This window comes from Lemur catta, chromosome 17 (assembly GCF_020740605.2).
Source record: "Lemur catta isolate mLemCat1 chromosome 17, mLemCat1.pri, whole genome shotgun sequence".
Taxonomy (NCBI): domain Eukaryota; kingdom Metazoa; phylum Chordata; class Mammalia; order Primates; family Lemuridae; genus Lemur; species Lemur catta.
This window is the reverse complement of record NC_059144.1, coordinates 20,537,766-20,551,020: the sequence shown is the minus strand read 5'-3', so window position 1 is coordinate 20,551,020 and position 13,255 is coordinate 20,537,766. Positions and strand designations below refer to the sequence as shown.

Below are 13,255 nucleotides of genomic sequence, written 5' to 3'. Positions count from 1 at the left end.
AATTCTCCAAAAGTCTCTTGGAGCAGAGTAGTACATAAGGTCTACCTGTGTTTTTAACATTCATTTTTGTAACACAGCCAGTGCTTGATTTAAAAGCTGCCAAATCAGAATGCTAATTAAATCTTTTATATTTTTTAAATCATTTCATTGCCTTCAATATGTGAATATATAGAATTCTCACAACTGTTTGGAAATGTGATTATTTGCTTGGGAGTCTGTTTTCTCCCGAAAGTTTTAACACACTTAGGTTTGTTTGTGTTTTCTTTTTTAAGCTTGTATCTTTTATGTAATAAGCTTCTCCTTTTATTTCGCCTGAACATTTTATGTTAGCTTTCTCAGTGGCTCCCACACTTTGGGATGCAGGGAGTGTGATGATTCAGAGCCTAGGATGTGGGAGAGGGAGTTATGGAGACTGTTTCTGCCCTCAAGGAAATGATATTCTAGCGTAAACAGCACAGGTGAACATAAAAGCAAACTGACCGATTGTACGTGATGTGGATTAAGGAGGCAGTTGGCAATTCTGATTGTGGTTTAAGGGAAGTCCAACCCTCCTGTCAGACAATAAAGCCTTTTTGAAAAAGGAAATAACAGTAGAAGAAGAGAAATATGTTCATAAATGGGGAGCAGCAAGACTGGTCTGGATAGGAATGTGGAGAAAGACAAAGAGACAACAGACAGGGTAGGGGAAGGAAGTGCTGGAGACCACCAGTGGGCAGTTAGGGTCTGTGCTCCATAAGGTGCTGTGTATTCATTCAGGGATGCGACAAAACCTGTGCCAGTCAATTGTGCAAAAATGACCAAGATGTGCTTTCTTCCTCAAAGAGCTTACACTCTAGTAGGTAAGAAAGAGCAGCAAACAAGGAGTTAGAGTATGAGAAATGTTCTAAGTAAGGGGAATATTCTAACTTATGTCTAAATTGAAATAGACAAAAAAATCAAAATGCTAATAGCATATTCATTTGATCAGATGTTTATTTAAAATATAAGGGAATAACCAAATGCATGGGCAGTTTCTGAATATCATAATGCCTTCAGCAGGTCTTCTGAAGTTAACTTTTTGAGGAACCATCAAACTGTTTTCTATGGCAGCTGCAGCATTTTACATTCCCACCAGCAATGTACACAGGTTCAGTTTCTCCACATCCTCATCAACATTTGTTACTGTCTTTTTATTCTAGCCAACCTAGTGGATATGAAGTAGTATTTCATTGTGGCCTTGGTTTACATTTCCCTGATTAGTAATGTTGAGCATCTTTTCATGTGCTTTTTGGCCATTTCTCTTTGGAGAAATGTCTGTTCATGTCCTTCACCCTTGTTCGAAATGTTTGCTTTTTGGTTGAGTTGTAAGAATTCTTTATATATTCTGGATACTGTACCCTTATCAGATATTTAATTTGCAAATATTTTCTATTGTTCTGTAAGTTTTCTTTTCGTGTTCTTGATAATGTCCTTTGAAGCACAAAGTTTTTAATTTTTATGAATTCCAATTTGTCTTTTTTTTTTTTTCTTTGTTGCTTGTGCTTTTGGTGTCACATTTAAGAATCCATTTTTCCTGTATTTTCTTTTAGGAGTTTTATAGTTTTAGCCCTTACATTTAGGTTGTTGATTCATTTTGAGTTAATTTTTGTATATGGTGTAAGGTAGGGGACCAACTTCATTCTTTTGCATGTAGGTATCCATTTGTCCCAGCACCATTGGTTGAGGAGACTGTCCCCCAACTGAATGTTTGGCATCCTTGTCAAAAATCATTTGGCATAGATGTATGGGTTTATTTCTGGAATTCTATTCTGGAACTCTCAATTCTGTGCCATTGATTTATATGTCTGTCCTATGCCAGTACCACACTGTTCCCATCACTGTGGTTTTGTAGTAAGTTTTAAAATTAGAACATATGAGTCCTCAAATTTTGTTCTTTTTCAATATTGTTTTGGCTATTTAGGACCTATTATAATTCCATATGAATTTGAGAATCAGCTTTTCCATTTTTGCAAAAGGCCATTGCAATTTATTTCTGCTGCAGAATTTTAAAAAGCATCCTAGCGTGCCACTTACTGATGCATTTGACTTTATAAAGGCCCTGTCTAGAGGCCATAGGTATCAGGGACCACAGGTGGAGGTCTAGAAGATATGCATATATACGTGTATGTGCTCAACAAAGTCACATAACTGGCACAGTTATGACAGCCAGCTCTACAAAGTATAGCAACATGGAGAGGCCTGGTGGCTAGGTAAAGTCATTAGGGTTATTGCGTTGGGTGGAACCTTAGAGGTTATGTAGTCTGACTTGTGAATTGGTGAAGAAACTCAAACCCATAAGAAGGAGTTAGCCACAGACCAGGAATAAAATCCAAGGCAGACATCTGGTATCATCATCAGGTGTTGTGTTTTGTTTTGTTTTGTTTTGATTTATAAAAATTTGATTCTGCAACATCAACAGCAGTAAACATCTTACACAGAAGAGTAGCCAAAGTTGAATCATTTAAACAATTCCGAAGAATCTTGTTTCAGAGAAATGACATTTTATGTAAGAAGATAAAATGGTGGCATGAAAACATCTAAGCGTGGTCTCCAAGGCCTTTCTAAGTGAAAGAACTCACTCTGCCTCTGAGGTTCCAAGTACCCTCCTTCCTGTACCTGTGTCCATGCTCTTGGTCTGATGGGAGGGGAGAAATTGGCTCAGTGCACTTAAAGCTGCTGCTGTTTCTTGCCAGCTTGGTACCTCCCCCTGGCTGTACAGAACACTGAGGAGTAGAGCCTTTGCCTTCAGACAACACAGCTGGGAAAGGGGGAAATGGTCCAGAATCCAGCATTGCCTTGTGACTCTTGTATTTCTGTTTGCATTGTAGTTATAAAACTTGAGAAATTCTTTGGCTACAGCTGAGGGGGTTTCTAAACCAAACTGATGGCCGTCTGTTGTTTTTGGCATCATCCCCCTCCTCCCTGCAGGGTGCAGATGGTTAGAAACTTTTGTTTCAGTGATGGGGACAGGCAGCAGGTGGAGATAGCGAACTCCTTTTTTGTCAGCTTTGGAGTAAATTCTCCCTCTTCCCCTTGATGCTCAAAGCCGGTATCTCATTGTCCATTACAGTAAGGGCAGATGGGAACAGGTGGTCTAGTCCTTATTTTAGGTAAGAACTAAGCTCGGGGTTTGTAAGAGCAGTTCAGGGTCACAGAGGAAGTGAGGACCAGTGTCCAGATCTCCTGACTCCAGTGATCATCCACTGTGTTCCCTTGGGAGCTGAGAGGCCCTCCTTGGAGCTGGCCCCTTCTGCCCCCCAGTCCTCTACACTCTCTGCCCTTCCTTATCATACAGCTCTCTCCTCCCTAGGCAAGCAGTGCTATCAGCACCACAGGCTGTCAGAACAGTTGTTGAAACAGGTCAGCGTGCTGCCGAGTGATGGTGGGGGCTTGCTCTCAGATCCCTTCCCACGTAGCAGGCTGTGGCGTGGTCCCAGCTTTGATATGGGAGCTTCTTTTTTTGTTTTCCACAGGTTCCCTCCAACATATGAGTTGACGTGTGGGGTTCTATAAGTGATTTGGAGTTTAGAGGCTGGATGTTGGGTCCTTGGATTCCTTCAATTTATTTCAATCGCTACTCACCCTTATAGCTCAGGGCAGATTTACAGCTGGAGCTTTTATCTATCACAGGTTGTGTGAGTGTATGTGTTTATTATTACAATGTGAAACTTACCGATAACTTCTTTTCACTCCAGGGGGAAAAAAATGCCGCAGTGTGATACACTTAACGTACTTGGTGACCCAAGAGCATGGTTTGCCAGTATTTGAGACTTTACACTGAAAAAGTGACATGGCCACGTGCATTGGCTCATGGCTGTAATCCTAGCACTTTGGGAAGGGTGAGGTGGAAGGATTGGCTGAGACCAGGAGTTCAAGACCAGCCTGGGAAACATAGCAAGACCCCCATCTCTACAAAAAAAAAAAAAAAAAATAGCCAAACATGGTGGTGCACGCCTATAGTCCTAGCTGCTTAGAAGGCTGATCCAGGAGGATCGCTTGAGCCCAGGAGGTAGAGGTTGCACTGAGCTGTGATTGCACCACTGCACTCCAGCCTGGGTGACACAGCGAGACCTTCTCGCAAAAAAAAAAAAAAAAAAGTGACATGATTTCAAAGTTCTCACAGCAAGAATTGCATACTCTTAGCCATTAGCATTGTTCTAATATCTATAGCCCAATTTTTGTAGACAGTGTGAAGCCCTGCTTTCTGGAGCAGCTCTACTGAGGTTCAGTTGGTGTATGTAGCACTAATTTTTCATATTTATAAAACACATGTACTTATTAAGTCCAAACAGCATCTGGGCCCCTTATCACTCCTTCCCTGCCAGAACATTCATTCTTACTCAGCTAATACTCAGTTCTTTATTTGTTTTTTTTTTCTAATTATAAAAGTAATAAATCAGAGGAAACTTAGCAAATAAGTATACAGGGAAAAAATCATAATCTCATTACTCAGAGATGACTATTTTTAGTTTATAAACATTTTAAATGGTTGCTTGAATACCTGTGATTGGATATTCAGTGATTGTTTTTATTGCACATTTCTGTTTCTCTCTTACTTTTTAACTTGAGGCTAACTTTCAGTATTTGGATTATTTCCCTCATGTAGAATTCTAGAAATGGTTCTGTGTGTATGTGCAGCTGTCTGCTTGTCTTTAAGTACACTGATATTTATATACATTTCACGGTCTTTGCCGCCAGAATGCATTCCTGCTGTAGGAGTTGCTGCTCTTTTTCAGAACTTCTTAACCAGGCTAGGACTTCATTGAGCTTTATATAAACCTCTCCATCAGTTAAGGATTAGTCTTTGTTTCATGAAGGAGCAAACATTGAACAGTTTAATTAGACTAATGAAGCTCTCGTCTTCTGGCTTTTAAATGATCTTGTTTACATTTGAGGCAGCTGTGGGAAAATAGCAGTTACTTCTTATTATAACATTGACTTGAGTGAGCATAATTTTGAGAGCAGGGTTTAGATTACAGAAATTTGAGCTCTAGCATCTAGCTGCCTCTTTGAGTGGGTACATGTTATTTTGAGCAAAGATCTATTTTAGTCTTTATGAATGTTCCTACTGTTGTTAAGGTGGGCCTTCTACTCCCACTTCACGTTGGTATTTTGAAGAAAGTAAAATTGGATTGTGGCATACTTTGTAATCTTGGAAGTTATATCTCTGACTTTGTTTTTCTCTCTAGAAAATGTTGGGCTTGAAATGAGATCAGTCTTTTTCTCTGATTAGGGCAGAACCTTCTGGTTGTAATCAGGAGTCAAAATGAAAACAAAATCCATGAACCCCCAAAGGTCTGGCCTGCTTCATGTGAAGAAGGTGGTACCAACTGGCTGTCAGCATGGCTTTGCAAGCCTCCTTTTGTTCTCTTCCTTATTCATGTCCTTTATCTTTAAACATCTTTAGGAAGAGGTGTGGTCAACTCTCTTTGTTTAATTCAGTTGTTAACTAGTTTGAGAATTTCAAAGCACAGTAACTTTGCAAATTTCAACTCAATAAAAATTCACCTGCAGCCTTCTGAGAATTTTTGGGGATATGACGGTGATTACCAATGGACACATACCACTTTTTTTTCATGGTGTCAGGTGTGGTGTATTAGGCCCTTTTCCAAGCCCTTTCCTTTTGCTCACAGTGTTTCGTTCTGTGGGCATAAACTACCATTCAGTGACGACGATCTGCTTTGCCTATTCCAGGCTCCGTGTGGCCTTCTCCGTTAGGACCAGTGGTCCTGTCCTTGTAGCCTTTTATCTTTCATGTGGCTTTTCATTTATAAAATAACAGTTATCCCTCACCTGGGCCACAGGTTCTAACACTCTGACTATCTTGAAGTTGTTAGCTTCTGCCTTTCCTTGTCACACACGGCCTTTAGGGCCAATTTATTTTCCTGTCTGCAGAAGGTCTTCAGTAGACATGCACATGAACACACTCTCTGCACCACTGTCCCTTTGTAACCACTACCATGTCCTGTTTTCCATTGCTGCCTCTTCGTAACTCCTTGGAGCTTGGTGTGCATGTCCACATTCCACTGAAGTGACTGTCTGCAGAACCCCCCGCCCCCAGTGGTCTAATTTCAAAAGCCAAAAGATACTGCTCAGTCTCTGTTTCTTGTTTCCCTTTCTCTTCCTGGCCCTCTCTTTAGCATTTAGTACTGCTGTGTTTATTACCCCTTGTGTGTGTGTTTTCACTGGTTTCTGTGTACTGCCCTCTGTGTGTTCTAGCCTACTCTTTTGTCTCTAATAAGCTTTTCGCCATCCCTGTACTGTAGATGTTGACATTCCATTACTAAACCCTTTTCTCAGTGTGGACCTTTTCCTTAAGCCAGCCTCAGTTACCACCTGTGCGCTGTTGGCCTGACTGCTCCGTGGCCCAGTCCCCTTCCTTGCACTCTAGCCCCATGTGTGTTTCCACAGACCCCACAAACAGTAAGGCTGAAACAGACCATCTTCTCCTTTCTCCCCTTTGCCTTCCTTCTCTTTCCCCAGCTTGGAGACTGGCGTGGCCATTCATCAAAATCAGATGCTAGGTCCCATCCCATGTTTCTCCTGATTTTTTCCACCTCCCTAATCTGTCACTTTGGCCTTTTGTTGCAGTCTCTCCCTCAAGCTCCTCTGCTACGCCTCTGCCAGATTGACCTCCCATCGCCCGTCTTCCCCAGCCAAGCCAGTGTGGTTTTTGTCTCCTCAGTTTTTCTTGAATCTGTCCCCTTCCTCTCTGTCTCTGTCTCTACTTCCACCACCCTAGTCCATACTGTCATCATCTCTCCCCTGCACCCCTGCAGCAGCCTCATTGCTGATCCATCTGCATCTGTTCTTGCGCCCTGCAGTCCATCCTTCGCATGGCAGCCCTGTGATGTGTTCAGAATACAGCTCTGAGCATGGCACGCCCCTGCTTAAACATCACAGTGGCATCTCATTACTCCTAGAATATGGGCCCAAATCCTTGCCTGGCCCCCTTCTCGCAGCCCTGCCAACCTCATCAGGCAGGCCTCTTGCTGTGCTCCGTGGTGCTTTGTCTGCGCTGGCCTTCGTCTCAGGCTTCACATGTGCTGTTCCCTCTGCCTGCCTGGAGCGCGCTCCTCCCCCTTATCTCCCACCAGTTACCCTTTCCCAGCTCATTCCTGTTCCTCAGTGTATCTGTGGTCAAATAGCATTTCCTCGATTTTCTCCCACCGCATAAAGCCAAGCCCCCCGTCACAATATGCTGTCTCAGCTCCCTGTTTCCTTTAGAGTGCCACGTAGTTTGTCACTCTGTTTGCAGATGATCTGATTATTTCCCTGACCTGACCCAAAGTCCTGTCTGTATCATCACTCTCACGTGCCCAGCCCTCCCCTGGTGCTTGGCCCAGTGTGCTGATCGCAGGGTGGCAGGTGCAGGTGCAGGTGCAGCTCAGGTCATCTCTGGACAAGGTCAAGTCTGTCTTTGATGGGGACTCCTTTCAGTTTGGGCATGTTCCCACAAAATCTATGTTTACTCCTTAGACAAATTCCTTCTCCCGGGGCCTGTAGATTGATGGACTGATAAGACTGTGGTGCCACCTCATTAAACAATTGTGTGACTTTTTTCCCCAGTCTTAGACGTAGGCCTTTTAAAAGAAAAAAGGTGCCTCCTGGTCAAAGGCCCTTTCGTTTTCTCAAGGCAGCTTCTAGTAAACATGCTAAATTTTAAGGACATACTCAAATGGTTGGTGGGAAGAAGGATTTTGTATCCCATTAATAATTCTTTTTCTTCAACTCTGCATGTCTTGTCTCAGCATACATTAATAAACCAAGAAGATTAAGTATTGCTCATAAAGGAACAGGACATGGGAGGGATGAGTGTTCCTTTCCCCTGAGATCTGTTGATCCACATGGAACAGTTTAGCAAGTGCCTGGTCTCACCCAAGACTCAGAACTGGCCCCCCCAGCCACATGGCTTAGGCGTTGTTTTTGTTTCCATCTCGTATGTATGTCCAGGAGCCCAGTGAGGTAGAGTCACACGTCATACCACAGGCACATGGAAGAGTAGGATTTCAACTTGGATTTTCTGACTTCCGCCACAGCCACCTCCTTCCAGTGGGAAGGATGTGATATACCTCAGCCTTTGGAGGAGCCAGGAAACATTCCCTTTTTTTGTTTGCTAATGGAAAGGAATCGAAGTCTTTTTGTTGCTTGTAGACAGGGCTATCTCCAGTGCATGTCGTGCAATAACCTGCAGACCGCCTTCCCTAGCAGACCTGCTATCACTTAAAATTATAATAAACGTTGCTTAAAATTATTTTGTCTGAAAAACTGTCTTTCCCCTTTCTACCCTTTGTCAGCTGCCCTCCGGGAATGCTCGACTCTACCAGTATTTGGCTCAAAAGGAGAAACCTTTGTCTCTACCTTCGATGTTTGTCTGCACAGCATCAGTAATCTGGCTCTCTACTAGCATGGACATTAAGGAAGCCAGGGTGTGGGGTCTTTGTTACTTGTGCAAAGCTTACGTTTTTGACAGTTAATTTGGAAAAAAACCCAGCTAATTAGAAATAGTTCATCTTATACTTTAGTATTTTGGTTTTACCTGGTTTTATGTAATGAAGTACCCATTACATAAATACAAGCATTTTTGAAGGAGCCAGGTCCATTTCTTAATGAGTATCTTTTTAAAGCATTTTATGGACATCTGTTAAATTGTAAATATTTAGGTTTATAATAATATTAAGATTTGAAAAATTGTCCCGTCCTAAATTGATTTTATTTTTGTTACTATCATTTTTATTAGTTTAGCCACGTGTAGACACTAACTTTTTATCCTCCCCTTGCTTCTGCAAATCCCTGTCAGATTGGGCGTTTTGTTGTGGCAGTGGAAGCTCCCTTATCACCTTTTGTGTAGAGGATCCTCTGGGGAGAGAGCAGTACTCAGAAAATACTTTATGGTACGACTGCAAATTTAAGATGCCCATTTCCATTTGACTTCTCTGGTGGATGGTTTGATTGCTCTGAGAACATTCCTCTGGTTGTGGCCACTTTGTCATTTTTCCTTAGGGAAGAGACTTGTGTGTGCCTTTATTATTGGTTTTGGTAATGGAGCTGAGAGGCCCAGAGCATTGGGAGTGGAGCGACCATTTCTTCTCTTCCTTGTATCTTCCCCAGCGACTTACTCAGCAGCTCCAGCAGTGTTGTGGCACCACATAATGTATCCTTTTGAAATGTCACAGCTGCCACTAGGTCATATGGGATCTTGGAGCTGGCTGGGAGAGAGGCACAGGTCAGGGATGGCTTTTGGTTCCCATGTGGATCTTTGAAGAAAATTAATTAAAAGCAGCATTCCTATTTTCAGTGCAAATGTGTACATATTGTGTTTTCCAAAAACATGAGTGAATGAATTTGTGGTTTAAGCCGAGGCTATGATTTCTAAGTGTAGGTCCTATGGCCTTAGTGGCGAGGGGTAGGCCTTCTGGCAGGATGAGGGGGCTGGGTGGCGTGTTAAATAATGTTGGGGCGACGGTCAGCTTCCCCCTTTGGCTAGGTTCTTTTCGGCCTTCATGCAATGAAACAGTTCCTTGACTTAAATTCAGTGTGGTGGGTCACTTTTAAAACAGGGGGCTTCATAAACTGCTTCATGCACAATAACCCTTTATGACTCTTAATTAGGGGTAGCCGAGCAGTGGGTGGTTTTTATATACCATATGTCCTATAGCACAACAGGGCAAGATAAAGGAAAACATGAGTGTTGATGCTGGAAATCGTATCTCATCAGTCAAGCTCCTGCCCATAGTATTATTTCTAACATATTTTTGCTTATGTAAGTGCTTCCCAGCAAGGAAGAAAATAGGTTTGACAATGTTTACATTTTGATCAGTATTTCTTACATACGTTGCTAGAGGAAACACTTACAATTTTGTTTGTTTTGAAAATGAAATTCCTGTAGAAAGGTCATTGCAATGTCAGTCCTGTCATTTCTGGCCCTCTTATCCCAGAGCTCATCTGCAGCATGTCAGGTCTGGCTTACTGTGCTAACCAAAAAAGGCAAAGAATGTGTAAGCTCGGCTCCCTTCAGTGAATTGTCTTGGTGCTCCATGATGGTCTGAGTTCACAGTGTCAGCTGCATCTACAGGAAGCAGAGGGGTGTTATAGACACATTTTCTCATGCAAGTTTGGGTATCTGTGAGACAAGATTCCAAAGCTTTGCCAGGAGCATAAATCCTAGGCATTATCTCAACTACACATTAGGCCTTACCCTCTACATTTTAAACATTTCTTGGCAATCAAATAAACCCAGGCAGTTTAAATAAACCCAGGCAGTTTATCGTAGATACCTACCACTTCCTCCATCTTCCTCCTTGAGGATCCTGAAATAGGGTAGCGGGTCAGACGTGACTCTTCCCTATTTCATGGCTCCCCCTAGCCCCTCTGGGGTAAGGCAGGGTTTGCTGCAATAGGTGTTTGCAGCTGAATGGAAGGTCCAACTCAGCCCCTCACCGATCAGTATAAATTATGCACAAGTGGGAAAGGAAAAGGAACAGGCCTGCCTGAGTTTGCCTTGTTTTCTCTTGCTTAAGATTGGTCATGAAGGAAAGGCAGTGTGTGCAGAGGAGAGTGCAGGAGGGAGCCGTGTGCACAGTGGTCGAGAGATCAGTCAGATGGTGGGGAGGGGAGGCCAGCGGGCAGGGTCGCCCTGCAGATACAAGCGGTGCAGGCCCTGGGCTCTCGAATTCCAGAACCAGGCAGGGTAGCATGAGTGTTAGATTAAAGGCTTGGTCCTGTATTACACACAAGAATAAGGTATTTTAAACAAGGAGCATCTGACCACCTTGGCACATCATTTCTCTACCTGAGTAGTGCTTATGGGATGCCGCACCCACGAATGGGTCTCATCACATTGAAGGTGGTTTTAGTGGTATCCTGAAAAGAGGCCTGGATTTCTTCTGAGAGCAGCAGTTGCTGAGAGCACAGCTTGGAACCCTGTAGGGCTTTTGGACCACACTTCTGCCAGAAGGCAGGCTGGTAGGTTGACACAAGAGATTCTTGGATTTTCCTGAGATCTGTCTCCTTTACCTGTCCAGAACCAAAGAGAATAACCTGGAAAGGCAGGGAGTGTAGCCAGGGAGGAGAACTAGGAGGCAAGTGAAGGCTGGGTTGTATTTGGGGGGTAGTTTTGTTTGGATTTCACTTTTGATTTTTTTGTTCGTCCGTGGTAACATTTATAGATGATTTTATTGAGAAAACCTGAATCTATTTTTTTTAAAAAACAGGGAAGAGATGGGAGATCACATAGTACTACTGAGTCTATTTAAGGGACTATAAAATCACTATAGCAGCCTCAGTTTTATCTAATCAGAGCTTGCTGTGAATTCTAGCCTGCTCATCTCTCCTCGGGACATTAAGCTAGGTCATTTGACTGTCCCAGTTAAGCAGGTACATGTTTTAATAGTTTTTAGGCAATCACTACCTGTATTTGGCTATTCAAAGTATATACACAGATATATGAATTTGAACCTCTTGGTCTATAGGTCTTTTTTTGTTCTTTTTACCAGCCTTGATGGTTTTTGAGCCTTTTCAGTGACAGTCCCACTTGTGCCCATTCTCTAGTGATTCCTTCCTCCTAGGCCCATGTGCCTGCTCTTAAAATAGATGTCCCTGTGAGAAGGGTCACCCAGTGGCATGAGGAGGTGTGACCAGGATCCATCCACTTCAGAGTGGCCTGAATAGGGAGCTTTCATGTAGAACACATTTCCTTTTATTTAAACGAGTTTCTTTGGTTATGTCTAGAATAGAATATCAGCCTAAGCATGATGGGATCCCCCGCCCCCACATACCTCCTTCCAAACAGGAACAACTGAGTTTTTTTTTAATTGACTAGGAGAAAGTTATTTGACATTAAAGTGGCATCTAGTCCAATCAGCTGCCTTCCCTTTTAACCTCAATGAACTTGCCAAGTTAGTCTGACGATTATCCAAGAGTGAGGAGCTTCGAGTTCTGATCCCATCTCAGCTCACTAGAGACTCAGTGGCCTTCATACTGTTGTTAAGGGACTTGTTCAACCCTGAAGTGCTCCCCAGTTGCCAAAGGTGGGTGGCTGGGAGTCAAGGTGTCTTTTAGTTGTCAGCTTCCATCAGAGAATTTGGGCAGGGGCAGAGAGTAGCTATTCTATAACCATTTGACCCTTTTTGTACCTAGCATTCAGGAGAAGTTTATTAAATGAATCCTTGTCCAGAAATAAAGACTTGGCCTTCGTGCTTTATATTAATTTCCTTTGGAGTATATACAACCAAAAAAGAAAACTGTTAGGGAGGAAGAGGGGTTCAGATCCTCAGATTTGAAAATAGTTTTCAGTTTCAAGAATGTGAAAGGTGGCAGTTGACCAAAGTCTGGGTCTCAGGAAGATTAGCTGATGTGGTGTACTTGTACCTGATGTCATGTTTCATGCATTGTTAATCCAGTCAGCAAATGTGCTGTTTACTGGGCCCTGCAGGGTGTGGTGGATGCTGGGTGAAGCAGATGAGCCTGATCCTGGTCTCCAGGATCTTATTAGCTAAGTGGGAGAGTCATTGTTAATTTACGTAAGTTGTTTAATTTTAGTTGTGGCAAGTTTACAAAAGGAAAGAAATGAGGTACTAGGCGAGCTTACTTTCTACCCTTCTCTGTTCAGCTGATGGCCTGTTGAGACTCTCTCATTTCAGGTGGGAGGGAGGCGCATCAGTAACGTGGGAGGGCTGTGCCCTATTCCCTCCTCCCATTCCTTGCTTGCACTTCTGTCTTCACAACTTGAACTAACTATTCTTCATTTGACCTATTTCCTGCCTTACCATTCTTCCCAACAATGCTTAAGCTTTTACCTTTAAATCCTCTGTCTCTCCAAGTGTGCGTAGGTATCTGGCATCAAGGAATTTAGAACGTGAAGAAAAGTCTTATGGTCCTGTTGCCTCAATTTCAGACAAGGAACGCAGGGAACACATCCATGGTCACACAGAAAGGTAGAGGCAAAACCAGCACTAAACCCAGTTCTTCGAGTCTCAGCATAGCGCTTTCTGTCACATTCCTGCAGGAGAGGCTTTCCTCAGCAAGGGCCCAGCCTCAGGGACCTCCTTATCTTTGCAGAAACACCTAGAAAAAAAAAGATAAGCCCAAGGGGGCCATCAGCTGCAGACCTCACAGGCCCAATCTCACATGGCCCTTGGTGGAAGCTGGGCTTTTGGAAGATAAGTCCAGTGGCATGTTTACAGGACCTTTAGGCCAGAGACTGCCAGAAGGCCTCATCAGGGACTTACGGTGTCAC

The 13,255-nt window shown here is 43.1% G+C and overlaps 1 protein-coding gene across 1 annotated transcript in view; it reads left to right on the top strand.

The window, feature by feature from the left end:
• The window catches only part of RPRD1B (regulation of nuclear pre-mRNA domain containing 1B), a 52,735-nt gene that overhangs the window by 36,405 nt on the left and 3,075 nt on the right, over positions 1-13,255 (top strand). The gene's annotated exons all lie outside the window — the stretch shown is intronic.